General features: G+C 37.1%; 1 pseudogene; it reads right to left on the bottom strand.

Annotated features, from left to right (window-relative positions):
• Positions 1 to 1,143: 1,143 nt before the first annotated feature.
• On the bottom strand, positions 1,144 to 1,262 carry LOC112471594 (annotated as a pseudogene).
• Positions 1,263 to 10,215: the final 8,953 nt, after the last annotated feature.

The following is a 10,215-nucleotide window of genomic DNA, read 5'->3' as shown; positions in this document are numbered from 1 at the left end:
TTGCCAACACCTGTTGTTTGTTGACTTACCGATGACAGCCATTCTGACAGGTGTGAAGTGATTTCCTCATTGTGTTTTAATTTGCATGTCTCTGGTGATTAGTGACATTGAGCATCTTTTCATATATCTGTTGGCCATCTGTATATCCTGTTTGGAGAAATGCCTGTTTAGGTTCTCTGCCTATTTTTTAATTGAATTGTTTTTTGTTTTTGTTTTTGTTTTTGGTATTTAGTTGTGTGAGTTCTTTATAAATTTTGGATATTAGCCCTTTATCAGATGTATCATTGACAAATATCTTCTCCCATTCAGTAGGTCGTCTTTTAGTTTTGTTGATGGTTTCCTTTGCTATGCAAAAACTTTTTAGTTTGATGTAGTCCCATTTGTTTATTTTCATTTGTTTGTTTCCCTTGCCCAAGAAAATATATCAGAAAAAATATTACTAAGTGCAATGTCAGAGAATTTACTGCCTATGTTTTCTTCTAGGAGTTTTATGCCAGATGAAACAAGATTGTTGAAGCTGGGTGATGGGTACATGAAGTTTCATTATACTCTCCTTTTTTTGTATATGTTTGAAGTTTTCCCTAATACAAAGTTAAAAAAAGTACAAACACACACATACCAAATTAACCACTCTCAAATGCCTAGTAAATCTCACATTTCTTCAGTTAGCTCATTTAATTGGTTTGAAAAATAATAGAATGAGACGACGAATGTTAAGATTCTGATGGTCACAGAAATTGACTTCTTATACCTTCACCATTAATTTGACAGCCACTTTTTCACATTTTCTTAATATTGAGCCTTGGCTTAAATTGTGTACAGATTTTTATGCATTGACTATGTAGTCATACAAATAGTAAATTGTTTATTTATATCATGCTTATTCTATTATATAGGTATTCATAAAATTACATTTATAAATGTCATTTTCAAATCTACTCATTAATTTAGGCTTTAATTGGTAGGAACTCAAACATTTTCAATGCAATGAAGCCAGTATAGTTTAAATTTGTATTATGATTGACTATATTCTGAGAGCTGAATAGCAAAACATTTTTTTTTTTAGGTGACACAACCCTTGGTTGACCTCACAGATTGCAAGGACCTTGTCAGCTTACAATCTCTTATTTTTTTACTTTTTTACACCTACAGCACCTGGTCTTCCTATGTGGTCTCTCATCCAAGTACTAACCAGGCCCAACCCTGCTTAGCTTCCAAGATCAGATGGGATTGGGCTTGTTTAGGGTGGCATGGCCATAGACGCAAAATTTTTTAAAATTATTATTTTACTTTTAAATTATTATGTTACTTTGATATGAAAATATATACATAAACAATAGAGCAATTGTAAATTTGAATAATTTCTAGGTTAGAGAACTCCGAGCTTTTATAATGGACTTCTGGAACTCATTCTTAAAATGACTTTTCAGGTGAATGGGCATTTGTTTCCACCTCTCCCACCTCCTCCAAAATCTTGCTGCCTTAATTATCTTCTCCCGCATTTGTATCTTCAGTCTCTCTCCATGTTCTTACCTTTTCTGTTTTTGTGGACTAGTCTGATCTAATATTCTTTATCTTAAAAAAACCCGCAAAACTCTTTCCAGGCATAAAACTCTTGTACAAGAAGAGGACAAGAGTACATGCTCTAGGTGTTAAGACAGTGTGGACAGAGAAAGCAGTGACTGCTGAGTGTCCTAAGGGCAGAGGCTATGAACTGTGACACTACTTTGCCTTCAAGGGGCTTTGTACATGATCATCTCTGGGCAGCATGTTCCAGGGTGAATAAGAGCAGAAATATATTTAATAATAATAGATGAGTCTCCAAGCAACTCTGAATAGACCAGCGAGTAAAGAATAAAATAAGAAATTGCACAGAGAAATATCGGCAAAGAATTCATTTTGTCCTCTTACAGCCCAGAATCAGCTCTGGCCTGTTCCTTCATGATCCATTCTGGCTCCCTCTCCCGACAGAAGGAGCTGCAAGTCTGACTTCATTCTTCCATAAGAGGTACATGGTTTTAGAATGCAAAAGTTAAATTTTTAAAAGCACTGGATTCTAAGTGGAGGCTTTTAGGGGATTCGAATTTTTCTCATTTCTGGCCTTACGTATTGAACTCTTTGGAAGGACTTAGTAGAAATAGACTCAACTGGGCTTAAAATTGTGTACTTAATGCTTATTAAGAAATGTTAGCCTGAATCTCTGTAATGGTTCCTGATTTTAATTCTCACAGTTGCTTTCCACAAGATGTTAACTTAATTCTCTCTCTCTCCCAGTCTCTGCTTATAATAGTTACGGCTCACCAAAAACAAGTAATTCTAATAGTCACAGTCAATTATATATATTTAGTGAAATTAGATATGACTGCAGTTTGGAATGAAAACCTGGTCCAGAATGCCATACATTTTCATTTTCTATTGCTTTTTCTGTCTTAGAGTGCTAAGTAGATTTGCTCCATTTAATCACTAGCTCTTAGAATTGAAAGGTACCTTATACATCAGTGCAGGAACTGATTCAGTTCTGTGTCCTCTGCACCTAGCCCTGGAACACAGTATGTGCTAAGCAAATATTTGCAGTATAGCTTTATCTGGTTCAATTTTTCCGCCCAGTGCAGGAATATTTTCAATCATTTTCCTGAAAGATGGTCCTTCATATCTTCTGCTTGAACCTTTCCAGTTCCAGGGACTCTCTTCCTTTCCCCTTCCTTCTCTCCTACCCTCTCCTCCTTCCTTCAGTAGATATGTGTTGAGTTCTTACTATGAGGCTCTGTGATATTTTGAATAAAAATATATTCCCTGCCCTCATGGAATTTACAGATTAGTAGAGGAGACGGACATCACTTTAAGGGTCAAAAAAGAAAAGCGAAGGCCAGACTCTGATAAGTGCAAGGAGGGCAAAATGGTCTTTTTCAGGATGTCAAGGAGGATTCCATGAATAGGGGAATACTGAGATCTGAAGGATGAGTAGGAGTTGGTTTGGTACAGAAAAGAAGAAAGACCACCAGGCAGAAGAACCTGCACGGTCAAGATCAAGAGGCGGGAAGGAACCTATTATACCAGGGAATGAAAGAAGGTCAGTATAGCTGCAGCCAGCTGAGTAAGGGGAGATTGGGTACAAGCTGGGGCTGGACACTAATGAAAGGGCCGGCCCACAAAGGGCCTTGTAAGCTCTGCTCAGAAACTTGGGTTTATTATAAGAGCACTGGGAAACCATCCAGTGGTTTTTACAAGGGGGTGACATGATCAAATTTGCATTCTACTCACTGTTGTGTGTATGCCTGTGTGCATGCGCGTGCGTGTGTGTGTGTGTGTGTGTGTGTGTGTGTGTGTGTGTGTGTTTAAGTCCTTCCTTCTATTGATAGAAAACCTGCCTCCATATGACTTTTTCTTGCTGGTCTTGGTTTTGTCTTTCTTTGGGAGCTCTAAAGAAATGTCTTCTTAATGAGAACTTTTCAAATTCCAGTTGTGTTTCAACTCCTTATTATCCTGATCATAACCTTCTGTACGTTGTATATCATATATCTTTGTTAAAAAAACTCTATGTGGCTCATAGAGTTGACTACAATCCTCCAGAAAGTTTGAGACCAAATAAAATATAAATTTATATATATTTAAAACATATTTATTATATGTTTTATAATAAGTTTGTAGTCTATTAAACAATCCAACCACCAACCTTTTCAGGTGCTAATAAATAAGGAGGTCTCTTTCATTTTGTTTTTGCTCCATTGGGTTTTCTTTTTATTAAACACAAAATAGTTGGGCATCCTCCCTGATGCTGCCACCAACTTGCTACATAATTCTGGAAAGGTCATATGTCTCTCTGGGCCTCCGTGCTTTACAGATGGGAAAACTTCTTTCCCCATTCCTGGTGTTTCCTTCTGTGTGGCGGGAACCCCATTCCTAAACCAATCTTGGGCCTCTTCATTCCTCTATGCCGTCTTCCTAGAGGAGTGATTTAATCTGATTGGTGAGTTTGAAAGGGGAAAATGGACATCCATAGCTCAATGCCTTTCTCTCTCTTTCTAGGGGAGCAAGCTTGCACACAGAAAGCATGTGCTCTAGTCTGCTTTCCCTGTGCTGTAAGTTTTGCAAGGGGTTTGAGCCCCCAGGGAGGCCTGCAGTAGTTTAGTGGGGTTCTGTATTGGGAGGCCCACTTGCCTGCAAATTCAAGCCAGTTTCATTTTTTATTTTTAACAGTCTCTCTCTCTCTCTCTCTCTCTCTCTCTCTCATTCTTTCTCTCTTTTTCTTTTATTACATTTATTGGGGTGACATTGATTAATAAAATTATTATATATATATATGTTTCAAGTGTACGATTTGATAATACATCATCTGTATATTGCATTATGTGTTCACCACACAGTTAAATATTCTTCTGTCACTGTATATTTGACACCCTTAATCCTTATCTATCTCACCCACCCCTCCCTGCTTTCCCTCTGGTAACCACTGAACTGTTGTCTGTGTCTATGAGATTTGTTTGTCTTGTTTGTTTGTTCCTTTCAGTTTTATATCCCACATATAGGTGAAATCATATGATTCTCAACTTTTCCTGTCTAAGCTAGTTTCTTCATTATCAACTTTATCAGTAATAAGGTGACAATTTTGTCTCCAACTGCTTTGTGTCTTTATCTTATTTCTGAATTGGTTCAGCATACAATGCTATTTCTTGGGCTTTCCCAAATAATGAGAGGATAACCAGTGTTCATTTTCTAAAATAACTTGTCTTCAGGAATAAGGCTTTACATTTATCCCATTAAAGATATTTAGGTTTGTGTCAGCACATTCTTCATTATAGCCCAAATTAGTACTAATTGGTACCCAGTGGTCTGGAGGAGTTAACTCATGTCTTTAACCAATTAACTAATTCCAAGGAAGTGATGTTGGTCCTGGAATCCATTTTAGAAAAAGAACGCAGTATGCTGGAATGTTACCCCATTATTATCCTCAATGTTATTTTATTATGCTATTCCCAATGCCATATTACAATGATATGGAAGTTCCCATTAGTAAAATGCCATTTCTTAGAAAGGTTCATAATCAGATCTGCTCTGTATTTAATTTCACTCTATTATAACTAATGCCACAGCAAGGTTATATGCTACACATTTGGCTTAGCTTTTGAAAAGTATGTTTATGGTGTCATGTAACAAATGCAGAAGTAAATCATACACATTTATGATGGTGACGTGTCAAACCATTAATAATAATATTTTATATTTGCTAAGTGCCTTATGTGATTCAAAGGACTTTTTAAACATTTAGGTATAATTATATTGGACCCATTTATTTAAGAGAGTTGAAAATATCAAATTAAATAACTATTCAAATGCTTATTTTGGTTGAAATAATACAATTACAGTTAATTTGTCAACTGTTTCGAAGGTGAACTTTAACTTTTGCTCATGAGTATACTAAATATTCATTTTACTCAAATGCAATATCAAGGTGCTTTGATATGAGCATCTATTATTATTGTAATTGCTATCAATATTGTTAGTAAAGCATCACTTAAATAATTCTGTCCAGTGGAGAAAAGATCATCTTAATTCAACCAAAAATACTTTCAAGTGCCCAGAATGATAGTAAGGTAAAAGACTTTGGAGATATTTAGTGAGTAGAGTAGAAATTACTGAAAATTTCCAAATAGTTATGGTTCAAAAGTATATTCATAAATCAGTGCTTTGCAACTTAGTCACTTTTCCCCAAATAAATAGCTTAAGAAGTGGAATTTAAGATGAAATTCATAATTCTGGATTACACAGCATATTTAAATCATAATGTGATGTGCCCAAATTCATACTAATAGGACTCATTCCAGTTCCGGTTCTGGGAACAATAGTGAGATGAGGAAGAGGGTGAGAAAAGGTGTTTTCTCTCTTATCTGAACAATGAAGTGCAAAATTCTTTCTCCTGATTCCTAATGTGTCTCCTCTTTGGTCCTACTATGTTCTCCTCCTGCCCCCACTAAAAGGTCTGAGCTGAAGTGCCTGCCCTTCACAGTAATCTGAAGAAAACTAACCTGACTAACAATCCCTGCAATATTTGAATTTTTAACAGGATATTTGTGACCCCAAAGATACTGCTAATTCGTAGAATTTCTAGTTAGATCGCAAAGCAAATTTTAAAGATCCAGGTAGTGAGGGAGAAAGTTTAAGATTTTGTAGACTGTCTTATTGGCAGTCCCTCACTCTGTCGCTGCTTGTTGCCACTCCTTGTTTTTCTCCACTTCCAACCCTATAGTTTTTCTAATATCTCTATGATTATTCCCACTGGCTCTTTGGTAACCATGGAAGAAATGTTTGGGTGAGGAGCAGAGTGTGGAGCATAATGATATGGCTCCTTGTGTGCAGTGGAAGTCAGCTGTGTCATATTTTTGTGGACTTTAGTGCTTTTTAAAGGCTCAAAACTGCTATCTTTAGAAGAATTTTTTTTTTGCGGTCTGATTTATAATTTTAATTTACCTAGTTTTCCTTTGTTCATTTTTTCCTTCCTTCCCTTCTTCTTTCCCTCCCCTCCCTCGCTCCCTCTCTTCCTTCCTTCTTTCCGTCCCTAATAGATGGTGCCAAGTTAAATTGTACCCAGCAGTTACCTTCATCACAAATTCCGAATCAGTCTAAAATAATGCATAATCACAAAACATGGGCAAGTCGAATGTAATTCATAATCTACAATTTCTTAGGTGCTGCACTTAAAAAATAAGGAGTAGTAAGAAACTGAGTTTGAGTATGGGGATGGGCAAATGTGCACACACTCCCTCATGCTGTTCTCTTTCTCTTCCATTATGTCACCATAGTCTCTCTGAATTGGAAAGCCACTGGGTTCTGTTGAAAGGTCTCTCACACTCCTCTCCTCTTCTGCACTCCCACTGCCCGAATCAGTCCCGAATGTGCACAATAGCCTCCAGCTTCTGGCTCACTCTTCTCCCATCTAGCCTCCCACATTACATTAGAGTGATCTTTCTAAAACAGAGATTTTACCATAGCATCTATCCACTTAAAACTCTAGATGGTTTATCATCACCCTGTGAATAAAGCCCAGACATCTTAGCACAATAAACAAAGTCCCTTTACAATCTCTCTGAGCCCAACTTTCCAGATTTGCTTCCATTCATTCTCCCCAACAGATTTCTTGCCATTGTTTACCTGGGCAATTTAAATAAAGCAGAAAAACGCAGAAGTAGCCATCTAGAAAAACTTTACTAAAATTTTATTGAATTAGAACTGCTTACAGCACATACATAAAACATCTTTTCCATGTCTTCTAATTAAAGGCAACATTTTGTCTTGTGGCTGCCAATTTTGAAGTTTCTGTTTTATGTTACTCTCAACTTGCATTTTGGTCACTTTGACAAAGAACAAGCCTAAGAGAAATTTTAAGAATCTTAAATAAAAATAATCAAATAAAACAATTAGAAATTCAGGAAATTAGAGAACACATCAATTTGTGTACGAAGACTCCATAATAGAAAATAACATTTTATAATGTTTTACACCAATAAAAATGATAAAACTAGTATTTGCATTATTGCTATTCACCATGGCATTTCTTAATATGACATAGCATTAATTTATATCATCTACCGTTGAGCATCCGGTATGCAGTATGACTTGGGTTGGCACTGCCATGCAAAGGAAAATGAATGACCTGTCTTTGCCCATGGGGAGCCTTTATGAGGCCCTGACATAGACAACATTCACAGTATTGGAACTGCTATGCACTCAAAAATATTGATTCTAGTAAAAAGACACTTTTCATGACACAGCCCCTTGTCCTTTTAGTCATCTTGTCTCTTTTTGAAAGGAATATCTGAATGATCTAATGTATAGGGTACTGATCCCTTCTACAGGAGTATCAGGATCCTAGCCCTGAATGCCAAATAGTTGCTGTTTTCTAGTTTGTGGTACTGAAAGTCCAAGAAATATTTTTAAATCTATTTGAAGAAAATTCTCTATGTACAGGCATGTATATCACACTCTTCTAACAAACCTCCACTGAACACCTACCTACTTTGTACAAGACAGAGTGTTGGGAGCTCTAGAGAAGAGTGGACCCTGTTCTTGCTCTGCAGAAGATGATAATATGATGAGCCTGCCAGATATAATTGCTGTAAGAGGCACTAACACATGCTTTGAGAAAAAAGGCAATTGAGGGGTGAGTAAAGTCTTCAGAGTAGGGGGTAAGGTTTATGCTGGGCTTGAAAAGTCTGGGTTCTTCATATGGTACCGACCCTTTTTGCCTGTGTGTTTTGAAAGAGTTTTATTTTCTATATGTTTTTCTACATTTACTACCAGTGTGGATAATATGTCCAGTTTGAAGGTGTGGAGGCCATCTGGGTGGGGACTGATCTTATAGACTGGCTTTGAGATCAAAGCCGTAGACTGGATTTTCCCCAGACTCCCTAATCTGGCTTTTAGCTTTGTGACTCAGGCATTTCACTTTCCCGACCTACCAAAGAAGTCACATGACCCAAGTGATCTGACAAACTAACAATACTTACCAAGTTATTCGTTTATGATGGGGGCTGTTCTTTTACAGTAACATGTTCACATCTGCCTTCCAGGAAGCTCTTCCAGATTTCAAGATACCTTAAAGCCAGTGTGGACATAAATAATTGGTTTCTCTATAAGCACCAATGTAGACCACCCTCTCATACTGCAACTTTATTAAGAGATGTTAATATCAAATAAATTATCTTTGTTTTTGGGCAAGAACCCTTTTTAAAAAAAACTTGGCTACCTTTTGCATATGTTTTGATTTTCTTCAGTCAAGTCTGTTTCTTGACCCCTTTCTCTACCTACATTGTGCTGTCCATGTAGATATGGCTTGCTCTGAATGGGGTAAATAAGATAGCACCATGCAAGAAGTTATTTTTAAAACTTGTATTTTACTTACTAAACCAGCTGGAGAAGATTAAAGAAATAACATAGCACTGTTATTCCCCATATACCATTATCATAGATTGCAGCCATTTATGTTTTGCTCCTATATTGGTTTGTTCTTTACAACACTACCTTACGAAAACCCAGAAGAGATTTTTAGACCAAAAGCACAGTTGTGTCAGATGACTGTTCAAGTTCTTAATACCTTTTTTGCCTTTGGGGTGTACTCTCCCAGATCATATCTGCTGACTCCCTTATTAACTTGATCTTTAAATGTCATTATATCTATTTGCCTGTATCCACGACTAAAGGCCACACTTTCTATTTGTAGTTTGTGCTCATTTGTTTTGACCAAAACTTTTTTTAAAATGTCATAGTTTATAGTGGATATTCACCTATTCCTTGAAGTTATGACCTCATCTATAATGCAAACAAAATAGCAGTACCAATTTATATTAGATTTTATCCACTGGTTCAGTCTCATATTATTTTCAGGCATCCAACCATCTATATTCTTTAGTTCCAAAGATATGGAATTTATGTTGCATTCTAGCAGTTAAGAAGCTCTACTATCAAGTGAGAATGACCTCCCAAAATTCCAACTCACTTTCCTCCTCCGCAACTCTGAGGAGTTTCAGAGTGGCATTGTAGCAGATGCTGTCAGCGCCTCACCCAGATTCCTCCCCCTACCACCACAGCACCCTGTAGTCCACTTCTATACCTGTTTGCCTAAAGGCTTTTCCAGAGCCATGTTCTCTGCCCAAATACGAAGGGGGCAGGCCAGAAGGAAGGAATGGAGAATTTATATTCCTGAGTACCCTCAACTTAAGACTGATGGACGTGGTGTACAAATGCCCCACAATCTTTCCTCTAGGATGAATAACTTTGAGGTTTGTATTATACTGGTTCTTCAAGTTCCTGGCATCACTAAGCTTCATTTGCCCACAGTAATAGCTGGCTTGATAACAGACCTTTTATTGCTTCCTTCCTTTCCTTGGCTCACCTCATTCCCTACCGGTGTTTCCTGTACCTCACAAGTAATCTACTTGCACTTGAATCTCAGGGTTTACTTCTGAGCCCAAACTAAGGCATGGTATAATGGAGAAGAGGAAACTTCCTAGCCGTAGGACCAATCGACTTGATATCCAGAAGTTATGGCTGATGAACTGTAATGGATATAGTGCCTGGAACATAATAATGTATTATGAAAGCTTTTTCAATCATTGTTACTTGTGTTTTGCTCTCTCAAAGAGTGAAAATCCAGTGAGAGAAGTTGGATTTTAATGCACTGTAGTTAGTGCTATAAGGGAGGTGTGAGAAACTTCCCGTGGG

The sequence above is a fragment of the Pteropus alecto genome, unplaced genomic scaffold (assembly GCF_000325575.1).
Source record: "Pteropus alecto unplaced genomic scaffold, ASM32557v1 scaffold57, whole genome shotgun sequence".
Lineage (NCBI taxonomy): Eukaryota > Metazoa > Chordata > Mammalia > Chiroptera > Pteropodidae > Pteropus > Pteropus alecto.
This window is presented reverse-complemented; position numbering and strand designations above follow the sequence as displayed.